Genomic DNA, 16,616 nt, shown 5'->3' with positions numbered 1-16,616 from the left:
TGTTCTCAGCGGAGGCCATGGTAGATTAGTGGAGTTAACTTGGGATGCACTGAAGCCCGCCAGACTGCCCCTTCCTCTAAATAGCCTGGCCTCTGAGAACCAAACGCTGGGTTCGGCCAAAGCATCCACGTTTGCTGGCCAGTGGCTAAAGCTGGGGTTGGGTGACCTTAACATCTGGCTGGGGCATAAATCATCGCTCTGTGGGCTTGGTTCCATTGAGTCAAGACGGAAACGAACTCTGCTTATGCTGGAAAGTCCGCCAGGGAGTGAGCGTGGCTTTCTGGAGAGGGCAGTCATTGAAAGGACTTCTCAGAACCAACTCCCAGCAGAGTGGCTGTTAGAGAATTCCCTGCAACATGAGACACGGACCAAGGACAAAGCCAAGATCGGGTTCATCTGCCTCTGACAGCTGCTGTGTTGCGTAGAAGATGAGGAAATAGCAGCTGCCGGTTTCTTGCCCTCAAGATGAGAGGTGATGGTTGCAAATAACCAAGGCTGTGGACAGGTTCCCCCTTCAGGGAGTTTTGTTATGTCTTGGATTCTGTGGCCTAGGGTGGAAATTTAGTGATCCAATGCAACCTATCTAAAGCTGAATGTGTGAATTTAAGAATCTCTATCCCCTATGACTTTCTAAATTCGGATTGTTTAATTTTCTTTTTATATGTTTTACTTATCTATTTATTATTTTTGGTTTTCTGAGGTAGGCTCTCATGCTAGCTCAGGCTGACCTGGAATTCACTATGTAGTTTCAGGCTGGCCTCAAACTCACGGCGATCCTCCTACTTGTGCCTCCCGAGTGCTGGGATTAAAGGCGTGTGCCATCATGGCTGGCTTTATATATTTTGTTTATTTATTTATGAAACAGAAAGGGGGAGAGAGAATATGGGCTCACTTGGACCTCTTGCCCCTGTAAACAAACTCCAGACGTATGTGCCACTTTTTGCATCTGTCTTTACAGAGGTACTAGATCAGTTCTCCACTACCCTCATTTGCAGCAACAAGAGGCCCTGGGATACCCATACTCTTCATCTCATAAATAAATAAAAATATAAATATGAAAAAGCAGGACTCGAGGGATGGCTTAGTGGTTAAGGCGTTTGCCTGCAAAGCCAAAGAACCCAGGTTTGATTCTCCAGGACCCATGTTACCAGATGCACAAAAGGGCACACATGTCTGGAGTTCGTTTGCAGTAGCTGGAGGCCCTGGCATGCCTGTTCTCTCTCTCTCTCTGTTAAATAAAATAAAATAAAAATATTTTAAAAATTAAAAAAAAAGAAAAGCCAGAAATAAACTTATTTGTGATCTTTCTAAAGAATATGATTTTACCTGCCGGGTATGATGGCACATGCCTTTAATCCCAGCACTCATGAGGCAGAGGTAGGAGGATCCCTGTGGGCTCAAGGCCATCTAAGACTACATAGTGAATTCCAGGTCAGCCTGGGCTAGATCAAGACCCTGCCTCAACCCCCCAAATATATATATATATATTCTTTGACTTTTTAATTTTATTTTTATTTATATTTTTGACAGAGAAAGAGGGAGAGAGTGAGAGAGAATGGACACGCTAGGGCCTCCAGCCACTGTAAACGACTCCAGACTCATACCCCCTTGTGCATCTGGCTAACACGGGTCCTGGGGAATCGAACCTGGGTTCTTTGGCTTTGCAGGCAAATGCCTTAACCGCTAAGCCATCACTGCAGCCCAAGAATATACTTTAAAAAAGAAAAGAGAGTTCGATCGGTAGCGGGAGCGGAGAGCGGACCCCAGGGAGCCCTGAGCAGCCCCACCGCCGGCCTAGCTACCATCCCACCCCGGGAGGAGCCGCAGCTGCCGCAGCCGGCGCAGTCACCGTCACCGCGGCATGAACAGTGGGCAGCGGGCAGGGAACGCGCGGCGCCTGCCCGCGGGGACAAGAAGGTCATCGCAACGAAGGTTTGGGGAACAGTGAAATGGTTCAGTGTAAGGAACGGATATGGTTTCATCAACAGGAAGATGTATTTGTACACCAGACTGCCATAAAGAAGAATAACCCCGGGAAGCACCTTCGCAGTGTAGGAGATGGAGAGACTGTGCATCTGATGTGGAAGGAGAAAAGGGTGCGCAGCCGGCAATGCTGCAGGCCCTGGTGGAGGTCCAGGTCACCGCAGCAAACATGCAGCAGACCGCGACCATTATAGACGCTGTCCACGTCGTAGGGTCCTCCCCGCAAGCACCAGCAGAATTACCGGAACAGTGAGAGTGGGGAAAAGAATGAAGGATGGAGAGCGCTCCTGGAGGACAGGCCCAAGGACGCCGACCCGAGCGCGGGCCAGGCTCCCACCTGACCACATGAGGAGGCCCTAGGGCGCCGGCCACAGTGGGACCTCCTGTGCAGGGAGAAGTGATGGAGGATGCTGACAACCAGGGTGCAGGAGAGCAAGGCGGACCCGTGAGACAGAATATGTATCGGGGTTATAGACCACGATTCTGCAGGGGTCCTCCTCGACCAAGACAGCCCAGAGAGGACGGCAGTGAAGGGGACAAGGAAAATCAAGGAGATGACACCCAAGGCCAGCAGCCACCTCAATGTCGGTACCGCAGCAACTTCAATTACCGACGCAGACGCCCGGGGAACCCTAAACCACAAGATGGCAAAGAGACAAAAGCAGCCGATCCGCCAGCTGAAAATTCGTCTGCTCCCGAGGCTGAGCAGCACGGGGCTGAGTAAATGCCAGCTGACCATCTTTACCATCATCCCTTCTAGTCATCCAACAAGAAGAAATGAATATGAAATTCCAGCAATAATGAACAAAAGATTGGAGCTGAAGACCTTAAGTGCTTGCTTTTTGCCCATTGACCAGAAAAACTAGAACTATCTGCATTGACTAAGCAGCATGGGGGTTTTATTATTTTTACCTGAAGATATTTCTTTTTGGTAATGACAAACGTGTTTTTAAAAAAAGCCTGGATTTTCTCAATATACCTTTAAAGGTTTTTAAATTGTTTCATATCTGGTCAAGTTGAGATTTTTAAGAACTTCATTTTTAATTTGTAATAAAAAGTTTACAACTTGAGTTTTTCAAATAAAAGTCCACAAACTGCAAGCACCTGTTAATAAAGGTCTTAAATAATGTCAAAAAAAAAAGAATATACTTTTTAAAAAGAGTTTAAGGGCAGGAGAGAGATAGTTTAGCAACTAAAGTGCTTGGCTGTGATGCCTAAGGACCCAGATTCAACTCCCCAGAACTCATGTAAGCCAGACACACAGGGGACACACGCACAAGGTGGCTGGAGGCCCTGGCGTGCCCATTCTCTCTCTCTCTCTCTCATTAAAAAGGGGGTGTGTCTGGAGGGACTGGAGAGATGGCTTAGTGTTTAAGGCATTTGCTTGCAAGCCAAAGGATCCAGGTTCGATTCTCCAGAACCCACATAAGCCAGAGCACAAGGGGGCGGACACATCTGGAGTTCATTTACAGTGGCTGGAGGCCCTGGTGCACCCATTCTCTTCCTCTCTCTCTCTCCCTCTCCATATATATATATATATATATATATATATATATATATATATATATATATATATATTTTTTTTTTTTTTTTTTAAAGGGCTGGTGCCTGGCATGGTGGTGCAGCCTTTAATCCCAGCACTTGGGAGGTAGAGGTAGGAGGATCACCGTGAGTTCAAGGCCACCCTGAGACTCCATAGTGAATTCCAGGTAAGCCTGGGCTAGAGTGAGACCCTACCTCGAAAAACAAAAAAGGGGGGGGGGCAGAATGGAGAGATGGCTTAGCGGTTAAGGCGCTTGCTTGCGAAGCTTAAGAACTGTTCAAATCCTCCAGATCCCATGTACAGCCAGATGCAAGTGATACAAGCATGTAATGCCCACAAGGGAGCGCACGTGTCGAGTTCGTTCCCAGTGACTGAAAGGCCCTGGTATGCCCATTCTCTCTTTCTCTCTCTCTCTCTCTCTCTCTCAAAAAAAAAAAAAAAAAAACGAGTTTGAGCAGAAGTAAGTAGCCAATATGGTGGATCATGCTGTGCTCAGAAGACACAACTTGTAGAAAAAAGAGATGGGATACCTGTCAGTACATTATTGGTCAGAGAGACCTCCAAAATAACACAGGCCATTGCCAGTGCTCTTGGTTCCCTTCCAGAACTAGAGGATAAGAACCCATGGCTGGGCTGGAGAGATGGCTTGGCGGTTAAGCGCTTGCCTGTGAAGCCTAAGGACCTCGGTTCGAGGCTCGGTTCCCCAGGTCCCACGTTGGCCAGATGCACAGGGGGGCGCACGCGTCTGGAGTTCGTTTGCAGAGGCTGGAAGCCCTGGCACGCCCATTCTCTCTCTCTCTCCCTCTATCTGTCTTTCTCTCTGTGTCTGTCGCTCTCAAATAAAAAAAAAAAAAAAAAGAACCCATGGCTGATGACACCACATGATTGGTTGTAGGACACTGAGAAATGAAACCGAACCTGAGCGGAAACCCTCCTCCTTGCTGGCTAGCTACCACAGTGCTGGGGAGTGCTGGGCAGACTGCTCAGGGAAGAACGCCAGCAGCGGCCTTGCCCAGCAGAGGTCCTTGAAATCTACACAACTGACCCGCCGGGCAAGATGTGCTCTCTGCTGAGCAGAGGCGTGGACACTTGGGGGGTAACCAGCTGCCCTCTGATTGGATTTATATATCTATATCTATATCTATATCTATATCTATATCTATATCTATATCTATATCTATATCTATATCTATATCTATATATCTATCTAGATAGATAGAGAGGGGGGGGGCTCACCAGGGTCTCTAGCCACTGCAAATGAACTCCAGACACTTGTGCCACCTTATGCATCTGGCTTATGTGAGGACTGTGGAATTGAACCTAGGTCCTTAATCTTCAGAGGCAAGTACTTTAACCACTAAGCCATCTCTCCAGCCATACACACACACACACACACACACACACACACAATTTTTATTTTTGAGAAAGATAGGCACAGACAGAGACAGAATAGGTACACCTCTAGCCACCGGAAACAAACTCCAGATACATACCATCTTGACCTGGAATATTCACTATGTAGTCTTAGGCTGGCTTCAAACTCACAGCAATCTTCCTACTTCTGCCTCCTGAGTGCTGGGATTAAAGGTGTGCGCCACCACTCCCGGCTATGTGTATGTGTGTATGTGTGTATGTGTATGTATGTATGTATGTTTATATATATATATATATATATATATATATATATATATATATATATATATATATACATATTTTTTTGTTTCTGTTTTTGTTTTTTTTTCAAGGCCTTGAACTCATGGCAATCCTCCTACCTCTGCCTCCCAAGTGCTGGGATTAAAGGCACCACCATGCCTGGCTTGTTTATATATTTTTATAAGAGAACAATTCAAGCTTCCTTCTTAGAATTTCTGGTTACATTAAATCCTTAATAAGGGGCTAGAGCATGGCTTGGCAGTTAAGGCACTTGCCTGCAAAGCCAAAGGACCCAGATTCGATTCCCCAGGACCCACATTAGCCAGAAGCACATGGGGGCGCATGCGTGTGGAATTCATTTGCAGTGGCTGGAGGCCCTGGCGTGCCCATTTTCTCTCTCTCTCTCTCTCTTTTTCTCTGTCAAATAAATAAATAGACGGGCATGGTGGTGCACGCCTTTAATCCCAGCACGTGGGAGACAGAGGTAGGAGGATTGCCATGAGTTCGAGGCCACCTTGAGACTACATAGTGAATTCCAGGTCGTCCTGGACCAGAGTGAGACCCTACCTCAAAAAAACAAAAACAAAAAATAATAATAAATAAATAAATAAATAAAATATTTTAAACCCTTAATAAGAACACTACTTCAGGTCATAGCCTCAACATGAGCCCATAATGGAACTCTTGCTTGTGACCTGCACTGGAGAATCATTCACCAGTTGTAACGACTGAATGACACTTAACTTTTCATTGCTAGACACTTGGACTTTCCGACTTCTGCTACTCTAAATAATAACATCCAGGCTAAGTCTTCAATCACAGCTTAATTTTCTTAAAACAATTCCGAGAGGAATCTAGGTCAAAAGGGAAAGATATTTTGAGGATCTTTTGAGGGGCTGAAGGTGTAATTTAGGAGTACAGTGCTCACTGAGTAGAAGCAAGGCCATGACTTCAATCCCAGCACCGGAAGGGGGAGGGGGCTTGTGATGCATATGAACATTGTTCCTCGGTGAAGCTCAGAGTAGGGGATGAGCAGCACATGAAAACTGAAAGAGCACTTTGTTGTTTGAGGTAGGGTCTCGCTCTAGCCCAAACTAACCTAGAATTCACTATGTAGTCCCAGGCCAGCCTTGAACTCACAACAATCCTTGGTCTTCCCGAGTGCTGGGATCAAAGGCACGCACCACCGAACCTGGCCTTTTAAACTTTTTATTGACAACTTTCCTATATCATGATCATAGTTCCCGCTCATCACTCTCCCTCTTCCCCCTCCCGAAGCCCATGTTTTTAATAGCTTTCGTAATTAATGCAAGGTATCATTTCTCTTCTTCCTATTTGCATGTTTTGTGTAGCTAATAGTCTAAGATTCTTTTTTTGTTTGTTTGTTTTGTTTTTTGAGGTAGGGTCTCACTCTGGCCCAGGCTGAACTGGAATTCACTATGTAGTCTCAGGGTGGCCTTGAACTCATGGCGATCCTTTTACCTCTCTGCCTTCCAGAGTGCTGGGATTAAAGGCGTGTGCCACCATGCTCTGCCTAGTCTAAGATTCTTAAAGGCAATGAGTTCTTTTTTCATAATCCCCTTGATTGGAAGCCTGATTGACACACAATAAATTAATATGTGCTGAAGACTTATTAAGTGGCAGACTACAGACATTTACTCACGGGGCTTCACAGATGTCTGTCATTTTGTAAAGGAAGCTCAAAGGGGTTAAGCAACTTGCCTAAAGCCACCCAGGGTGGGAGCAAGGCTCCGGGAGTTTGACAAGAGCCCGCTCACTAACGCCTTTGGTATGCTGCCTGTCTATAATCAGGGCAAATAAATATATGTGCACAGGTTTGTCTGGTTCCTTTCCCCTGGCAGGACAGAGACAAGCCACCCAGGAGGAGATCTCTGTAAAGATGGATTCGATTTGAGTTCTTCCAGACAGTCCTGACTTGAGCAGTCCCAAAGAATGTTAGCAATGTTGAACCGGGTTTGAGGCCATGACTCGAGGTAGCATTTTTATTAAGGATTTCTTATGACTGAGAATTCTCAGAGGGCAGCTTGAATTATTCCTTATAAAAATACAGCCATCTAAGATTATCGGTGGCATTTCCTTTTTATAGTGTTTGTTGCTAAGAATAGCCCGAACTCCTCAATCCAACTTTCCAGCTTTTTAAAAGAACAGTGCTTGTGAGAATGTCTGAGGACTGGGAGACAGGTTCCCCCCCACCCAGAGTTTCCTGTGGCTTGCCTCAAGGAGGGGGTGCAGAGGGGCTCAGGTCTCCATGGCTCCCTCTGGTCTCAAGGCTGAGGCGCTGGATTCGTAAGGACCTGAAGGCATGGGGAGTGAGGAAGAGGAGGAGAGATGTCACGGGCTTTGTTATGGAGCTGAGAATCAAGTCCCATCATCTACCCAGGGTTCTGGGCTCAGCTGTCTCCCCACTGCATCCCAGCACCAGCCGAAACACACTCACGGAGAGCCTTGACAATGCTGGAGAGCCCTTACAAAGGAGTCTGTCCCTAGCCCTGTCCTGTCTGATCTCCAAGTTTCTTCCACGGCATGTTTACCCTTCCGGCCTTCTTCCCTACCGTGGCATCTAGGGAATGTCTCAGATGTTTCAAGGATTCTTTTTTTTTTTTTTTTTTTTTTTGTATTTATTAAACGTTAGCCGATCGTGATGGTGCGCACCTTTAATCCCAGCACTCCGGGAGGCAGAGGTAGGAGGATCTCTGTGAGTTTGAGGCCTGCATGAGACTACAATGTAAATCCAGATCAGCCTGGATGACAGTGAGATCCTAACTCAAAATAAAAAATAAAAATAACTAATGTTTTAGGTCAAAATATAAACTAATGGGTTTCTTCAAGATATCTTCATACCCATGCGTCTTTATCTTTTGTTCTCATCTGCGCCCCTCCTCCGCAGCCCCCCCCCATCACCTCCCACCCTCACACAGACGTCTTTCTCTCCCCCAGTTGGTCTCTGCTTCTCTTTTCTTATTACACACATTCTATTACCTTGTGTCTTTCCCATTTATCTCTTCCTCTCCTCTCAGGATCCACTTCCTAGTTCTGTGACCTACATGCGCGCGCGCGCGCGCACACACACACACACACACACACACACACACACTCACAAACACATATAGACAAATATATGATTTTAGATCTAAGTTTGACATATAAAAGAAAATGTGAGGGCTGGAGAGATGGCTTAGCAGTTAAGCGCTTGCCTGTGAAGCCTAAGGACCCTGGTTCGAGGTTCGATTCCCCAGGGCCCAAGTTAGCCAGATGCACAAGGGGCGCACGCATCTGGAGTTCGTTTGCAGTGGCTAGAGGCCCTGGTGCTCCCATTCTCTCTCTCTCTGGCGCTTTCTCTCTCTGTCGCTCTCAAATAAATAAATAAAAACAAAGAAAATATTTGTAAGAAATACTGTGTCTCCACTGAACATCTCTGGATTTCCTCTCTTTTTGTTCTTTAAACAATACAGTGTCACAACTATTTACAGTGTGAGGAAGACATCCCAGGGAACTCAAGAGCATTGCTAATAGCCTAGTCTTGAGCTGTGTAATGCATCACAAGTTTATTTTGTTTTTTTCTTCATAGCTTCTATAGGATGAAGATATATAAATATAATTAATGTTATACTATATTTGTTAATTATATAGACTATGATTGCAATAAATATGTACTTCTTCAAAAGAGGAAATGAAAGTGTTTAAATAAGAGTTTCTTTTGATCGGTTCTTGCAGCGCTGCTCCCCGCCCCCCAAGAGATCTTGTCTTTCCGTTTTACCCCAGGATCTGCAAAGCAACAATATTGTTGTTATGCTTTAAAAATGTACATAGATGTCAAGCGGTTCAGGTCTTTATTCATCCATTGTATTTGGAACACTGTTTGGGAATGTATGGATCTATTTAATTACAACTGCTATATTCTATTGAATAAACACAGTTTATTATTAAATAAATAAATATGTACTAAATATCAGCATATAACATTAGCAAATATTGCATATGCTACAAATTATATAGTATATATTAATCATAGTATATATACACTATAGCATATTATTATATTATATATTCTGCCATGCCATATGCAATATATACTGTAACATATATATATATATATATATGATACTGAGTGGTGGTATTCTGAATATTTTGTTGTTTTGGTTTTTGACTTTTTTTTTTTTTAGATGTAAGTCTTTTATTTATTCTTTCATGCCCAAGCAAGGCTGGGTGGTTTACAGTTGACAGTCACTGTTCATGTCTGTTTCCAATGACCAACCACCACAGGGTTTTGGCTTTTTTTTTTTTTTTACGAGGTAGGGTCTCACTCTAGCCCAGGCTTACCTGGAATTCACTATGGAGTGCCAGGGTGGCCTCAAACTCAAGGTGATCCTCCTATCTCTGCTTCCAGAGTGCTGGGACTAAAGGAGTGAGCCACCACGCCCAGATGTTTTTGTTGCTTTTGAGGTAGGGTCTCTCGCTCTAGCCCAGGCTGACCTGGAACTTACTCTGTAGTCCCAGGCTGGCCTCGAACACACAGCAATCCTCCTAACTCAGCCTCCCAAGTGCTGGGACTAAAGGTGTGCACCACCACATCCAGCCTGAGTATTACTTACTTATTTACTTAGTTTTTTTTTTTTTTTTCACATTGTCTTATATCCCCTTACCCTTGGTCTCCATTTCCCTGAAAACCCTTCTCAGTAGGGTCCTTGGTGTTCACTGTGGCCTCTGTTAATTTCTGGGGTGTTTGGGGGGGGGTGGTGAGGGCTGGACCTCAGGATATTTCTAGCAACACTGTGGCTTTTACAATCTTCCCACCCCTCTTTCCCAATAATCCCCGAACCTTGGGTGTGTCAGCAGGTTGTTTTTAGTGTTGAGTTCACTGTAGTCTCTGTATTTTCTGAATATTTTTCTGCTTTTATAATTCTTACATTTCCCTAATTGTTTAATAGTAGTATAATGCAATTGAGTCATAATATATACCCAACTTTTTATTCATTTTGTTAGTTTTTATTTTAATTTTCTTTCTTTTCTTTTTTTTTTTGCATTTTCATGGAAGGGCTTCTCTCTAGCCCAGGTTGACCTGTTAATAACTATGTAGCCTCAGAGTGGCCAGCCTCTTCTTGAGAGCTGGAAGGAAAGGTGTGGCCGCCACGCCTGACCTATGCCCAGATTCCTCCCCCCCACCACCCCAGTAGGGTCTCGCTGTAGCCCAGGCTGACCTGGAATTCACTATGTAGTCTCAGGGTGACCTTGAACTCACAGCCATCCTCCTATCTCTGCCTCTTGAGTGCTGGAACTAAAGGCGTGTGCACCACACTCGGCTTTTTTAAAACTTTTTTTTAACTTCTTTACTGACAGCTTTCATAATTTCCCCACCCTCTCTTCTCTCTCTCTGCTTACAAATAAGTAAGTTTTCTTTTTAAAATTTTTTTTTCTTTTGGTTTTTTGAAGTAGGGTCTCACTCTAGCCCAGGCTGACCTGGAATTCACTATAGAGTCTGAGGGTGGCCTCGAACTCATGGTGATCCTCCTACCTCTGCCTCCTGAGTGCTGGGATTAAAGGTGTGCTCCGCCACGCCCGGCTTTCTGTGCGTGTGTATGTGAGTTCTGGGGATGGAATTCGGGTCATCATGCCTTCAAGGCAAGTATTTAAGCTAGCAAGCCATCTCCCAGCCTCATGTGATCTTACTGTCTCGATGCAGGCTGTAAGATTGCCGAGGGAAGATGGTCAAGGCAGTCAGCCTGGCCCTAACCCTGCATTTGGGTGGTGGGGACGGAAGTGCAGAGGGCAGGGACATTCTCTCCCGGCACACTCTCTGGGGCTCATGGTAGTGTGACTTCGTTTAGTGATCTAAGAACGTGTCTTCATTCCTGTTTGCATGAATCATGTTTCTGGTCTTTCCTTTCCCTCCACGGAGCTCTCGTTGGTGCTGAAGGAGCCGCACAGGGACAGGCCTCGTCGGGTTTTCTTCCATTGGCCTCGTGGTGCCAATGACTTCATACCCACTACGTCTGAAACTGCGTTCGTCAGCAGGGCTGAATGCCAGCTCCAGGTCACACTGAGCAGAAACTCGCTCAAGCGAATTCACGTTCACAGCAGTGTGAATTGCAGAGCTCACACAGTGAGGAACGAGGTAGGAGGGCAGGTTAATTACAACGAGGCGCCCAAGGAGGGCTTCCCTGGGTAATGACGTTTGAAATGGAGTGGGGCTATATTTGGAAAGGTGACCCAAGGCATGGAAGGATACAACAGTCTGTTTGACACAATGGGTCTGTGAGAAGCCAGCTCATCTTCCCAAGTGGTTATAAAAATGGTCTTGACCCCTAGACACCTTCATGCCGCGGTAGAGCAATGACAAGGTCCGTCTCTGTCATTAGCAGCACCTGGACCTCCACCACAACTGCTGCTCTTGGAACATTTGGGATGTGCCGAGTACTTCTTTATTTATTTTTTTTCTTTTTTGGTTTTTCGAAGTAGGGTCTCACTCTGGCCCAGGCTGACCTGGAAATTCACTGTGTAGTCTCAGGGTGGCCTCGAACTCATGGCTATCCTTCTTCCTCTGCCTCCCGAGTGCTGGGATTAAAGGCGTGCGCCACCATGCACCACCCTCCTTCTCTCTAGAACATGTTCTTCTGTTTGCTGATTGAAAAAGATCTCACGTGACTGACTGGTTTTGGAAACTGTTGAACTATTAATACCATCCTAAACTAAAGATTTTTTTTTAAAGACACAGAGAGAGAATTGGTGCACCAGGGCCTCAGCCACAGTGATCAAACTCCAGACACTTGTGCCACCTAGTGGGCATGTGCGACCTTTTGCTTGCCTCACCTTTGTATGTTTCTGGCTTATGTGGGATCTGGAGAGTTAAACATGGGTCCTTAGGGTTCACAGGCAAGTGCCTTAACCACTAAGCTATCTCTTCAGCTCTAAAGATCTTTTTTAAAACAAGTATGTTTTTACACATGTGAGGGTGGGCATGCCATAGTCTCCTGCCATGACAAATGAACACCAGACATTTGTGCCACTTTTTTTGGGTGTCTGGCTTACACAGGTAGGTTAGGAATTGAGCCCAGGCTGGTAGGCTTTGCATGTGAACACCTTTAACCACTAAGCAATTTTTCTAGCTCCTTGAACTTAAAAAAAAATAATAATAATGATGGGGCTGGAAAGGTGGCTCAGCAGTTAAGGTGCTTGCCTGCAAAGCCTAATAACCCATGTTCCATTCCCTAGTACCCATGTAAAGCCAGATGTACAAAATGGCACATGTATCTAGAGTCTGTCTGGAGGCCCTGACGTGCCCATTCTCTCTGCTTGTCTTCCCTATCTCTCTCCACTTACAAATAAACAAATTTAAAAAAAAAAAATCTTTAACAGGGCTGGAGAGATGGCTTAGCAGTTAAGCGCTTGCCTGTGAAGCCTTGATTCCCCAGGATCCACGTTAGCCAGATGCACAAGGGGGCGCACGCGTCTGGAGTTTGTTTGCAGGGGCTGGAGGCCCTGGTGCGCCCATTCTCTTTCTCTCTCTCTGTCTGTCTCTCTCTGTCTGTTGCTCTCAGATAAATGAATAAAAAAGTAAAACAAAAATATTTTTAAAAAAATGTTTAATGATGACTTCATCAATCACAATGTTTTCTGGCTCTTTAATAGACAGAAATGCATTCTTTTAAAATATTTTCCTGGCAAGCTCTTCTGTGAATGAGACCTTAATCCTCACACCTCTGCGGAACGCTGACTGGGGAGGCAGTCCTGGCCTGGCCTCAGTCACTATTGCTCCTCTCTGGGCAGTGTCTGTTTGTTTCCTCAGCTTGGCTCTGAGAAGAGAACACTGGTTACAGTGAACATATGGAAAGGGTTTCACAACTGTCACTGATCGATAAGCTTCAGGAGGGAAGGAAATGATGGATGTTAGTGTAAGTTGTCCTTCGAGACCTTCCTTGAGCCAAATGTACTTTCAAGACGTTTATAGCACTGGTTTTTTTCTTGCACATTCTTCTTTTTTTTTTTTTTTAACTGTTCCTCATTTTACACCCATGTTTTCATCCAGAGGAAAAGATTCCCTCATGGGTTTATGGCACTTTCTTTTTTTTTTATTTTTTTTTTAAATTTATTTATTTGAGAGCGACAGACACAGAGAGAAAGACAGAGGGAGAGAGAGAGAATGGGCGCGCCAGGGCTTCCAGCCTCTGCAAACGAACTCCAGATGCGTGAGCCCCCTTGTGCATCTGGCTAACGTGGGACCTGGGGAACCGAGCCTCGAACCAGGGTCCTTAGGCTTCACAGGCAAGCGCTTAACCGCTAAGCCATCTCTCCAGCCCTATGGCACTTTCTTTGAGATGGATTTTTTTTTTTTTTTAGCCATCAAAGAAAACCCTCTGGTTTCTAATCTCTGAATCATGCATGGCCCTTGCGTCTGACACTAAAATTACTCACAGTCTGTATAGGGACGAGGGGTTACGGGAGAGGCACTGGCCCCCAGGAAGTAGCATGAATCATTCATATGCCATGCACAGGACACCACTCACTGGAACGTTAAATCACAAGTCTGCCTCTCTTCCTCTGCCCCCATCGTGACCCTGCCCCCCACTCTGCTCCAACAACTTACCCGACACACAGGCTCCTAAGTATGGGTTGAAGTTAATTGCTAATAGAAATTATTTATATTTGAACAGTCTTTGCAGTTTATACGATTTTTGTTGTTGTTGTTGTTGTTTTGCTCTTTTGAGCTAGGGTCTCACTGTAGCTCAGGTTGACCTGGAATTCACTCTGTAGTCTCAGAGTGGCCTGGAACTCTCAGTGATCCTCCTACCTCTGCCTCCCAAGTGCTGGGACTAAAGGCGTGTGCCACCACACCCGGCTCGGTTTATAAGATTTTTGTTTTTTGCAAGGTAGGATCTCACTGTAGCCCAGGCTGACCTGGAACTCACTCTGAAGATCCAGACTGGCCTCAAACTTACAGCAATCCTCCTACCCTCTGCCTCCCAAGTGCTGGGATTAGAGGCATGTGCCACCAAACCTAGCTACTTCATAAGAATTTTGATCATTTGACACCCTTAGCCATTCATTCGATAAACATGCATTTAATAATACTACTGGTAATGGTGTGGGCCTGCCGATGACGTCAAGGCCATAGTCATATGGTCATGATCGCTGCAATGATAGAACTGGTAGTCTAAGGTAGTGGTATGTTGTTTATTTGTTTGGGTTTTTTTGGTGCTAGGAATGAAACCTAGGGCTTCCCTCAGCTTTACTACTGAGCCATGCCCAGCCCTATTGAGAAACACTTGAAGCCCACTGGTGTAGTGGTGATTGACAGATCCTCAAATCCATCCTTCTCCTCACAACCCCTGGAGAGTCGCACGTTCTCGTGCAGGGGAGAGCCCATTCAATTTGCTAGTATTTCTCAGACACCACAGTTCTCTGGAGATGCGAAGGGAGTCACACCCCCGTCCTTGCCTTCCTCCCTTTCAGAGCACCCCACTGCTGTCAAATTGAGGATCCACCACCTTTGCACACACCGCCTGTGGGATGGCTTCTGTCTCGCACTGGCTCCTTTCCCTTTGCTCATTCCGCTCCTTCCCTTCTCTTTCAAATGCTCCTTGACCTCAGGGACCTGGAGAGACCTTTGAGCACTCAACTTCAATAGCACTTCCTCTGTATCTCTGAGCCACTCCTCTAGGCAAAACTGCTTATCATTCGGTCTCCCATAATCACTGTTGTCACCTCCTTCTTCCGGTCATGGCATCGGCCTTTCCTTTGGCTTCTCAGCCCCCTATCTGCTACCCCTATCCACTACCTTGTACTGACAGGGTGGGCTCACGATCATTGCCCAGGACTTCGTATGCTATGATAACTGGCCCAACAATGGCTAATTACTCGAGGAAGGACAGTGGTAAGCCAACATCCACCTCTGTTGTGTTAAGATGGTTTGAACTGGGCTAGGTGTGGTGGCGCACACCTTTAAGCCCAACACTCCCGAGGCCAAGGTAAGGAGGATCACTGTGAATTTGAGGCCAGCCTGAAACCAACTACATAGTGAATTCCCCACCGCAAATAATCATAAATTCTTAAATACACAAAATAAATTGTTGAACACATACTCTGCCCTCTTCCCAGAGGATATCAAGCTGTTTGCATAAAACACAGACATACAAATACTTACAGTAGAACGTTTGGCTTTACATGGGTACTGGGAATCAAACCTGTTCCAGTAGGCTTTGCAGATAGGCGCCTTTGGCTGCTGATATGTCAAATATGATGCTCATATTTGACATGGTTAGAATATAATTGAACATATACCTCTATAACTATTTTTTTTTCACTCAGTAATAGTGTGAAAACTTTCCTATATTAGATATTTTCCACTTTCCATTTAATGTTCCTGGCTATTATTCTGTAATGCGGATAAAATGTACCATAATCTATTTATCAAAACTCTCTCAGGGCTGGAGAGATGGCTTAGAGGTTAAGTGCTTGCCTGTGAAGCCTAAGGACCCTGGTTCGAGGCTCGATTCTCCAGGACCCATGTTAGCCAGATGCACAAGGGGGCGCACGCGTCTGGAGTTCATTTGCAGTGGCGCTCATTCTCTCTCTCTCTCTCTCTCTCTCTCTGCCTCTTTCTCTCTCTGTCACTCTCAAATAAAATAAAAATGAACAAAAAAATTAAAAATTAAAAATAAAATGTTAAAAAAAAACTCGATCAGAGAGCTGTTCATGAAGGATCACTGTGAGTTCAAGGCTACCCTGAGATTACATAGTGAATTCCAGGTCAGCCTGGGCTAGAGTGAGACCCTACCTCGAAAAACCAATATATATATGACACAAAGTTGACCTTTAATATGGCGTTCGGTTTCCCAGAAAAGGGTCTAGGCCTGGCTTACCTAAACTGTCGGCTTCAGGGTTTCACAAAGCTGCACTCGGGGCTGGCCGGGCATGCAGCCCCATCTGAGCCTCAACTAGGGAAGGGTCTATTATCCAACTCCATGGTTATTGGCAGAATTAAATTACTTGCTGGCTGCCAACCTGAGAGACTTGAGCCAAGGGCTGCCCTTATCGCCTTGCTGTGTGGCCCGTCCTTGTGGCATGTCCCGCCGTCGAGGAAGAACGTCTCTGGAGTCTGGTATGGCAGCTTTAGGCAGCATGATCACGTACAGTGCGGGTAATAGTGCCAACATGGCGATTTTAATCTTGGAGATAAACCTGAGGGAGTGTCTGCTAGGGTAATTCCAGAGAGGTTTAGATGCCATGGGAAGACCCACCCTGAATGTGGGTGACACCGTGGCACACGCTGAAGTTCTGGATTGTGTTACAAAGAAAAATCCGAGCTGGGTGTGGTGGCGCGCGCCTTTAATCCCAGCACTTGGGAGACAGAGGTAGGAGGATCGCCGTGAGTTCAAGGCCACCCTGAGATGACAGAGTGAATTCTAGGTCAGCCTGAGCT

General features: G+C 45.6%; 1 pseudogene; it reads left to right on the top strand.

Annotated features, from left to right (window-relative positions):
- Positions 1-465: 465 nt before the first annotated feature.
- Positions 466-2,707, top strand: LOC101617700 (annotated as a pseudogene).
- The last annotated feature ends 13,909 nt before the right edge of the window (positions 2,708-16,616 follow it).

This window comes from Jaculus jaculus, chromosome 6 (assembly GCF_020740685.1).
Source record: "Jaculus jaculus isolate mJacJac1 chromosome 6, mJacJac1.mat.Y.cur, whole genome shotgun sequence".
NCBI classification, from domain to species: domain Eukaryota; kingdom Metazoa; phylum Chordata; class Mammalia; order Rodentia; family Dipodidae; genus Jaculus; species Jaculus jaculus.
The sequence above is the reverse complement of the archived record's forward strand: the minus strand, read 5'-3'. Positions and strand labels throughout refer to the sequence as shown.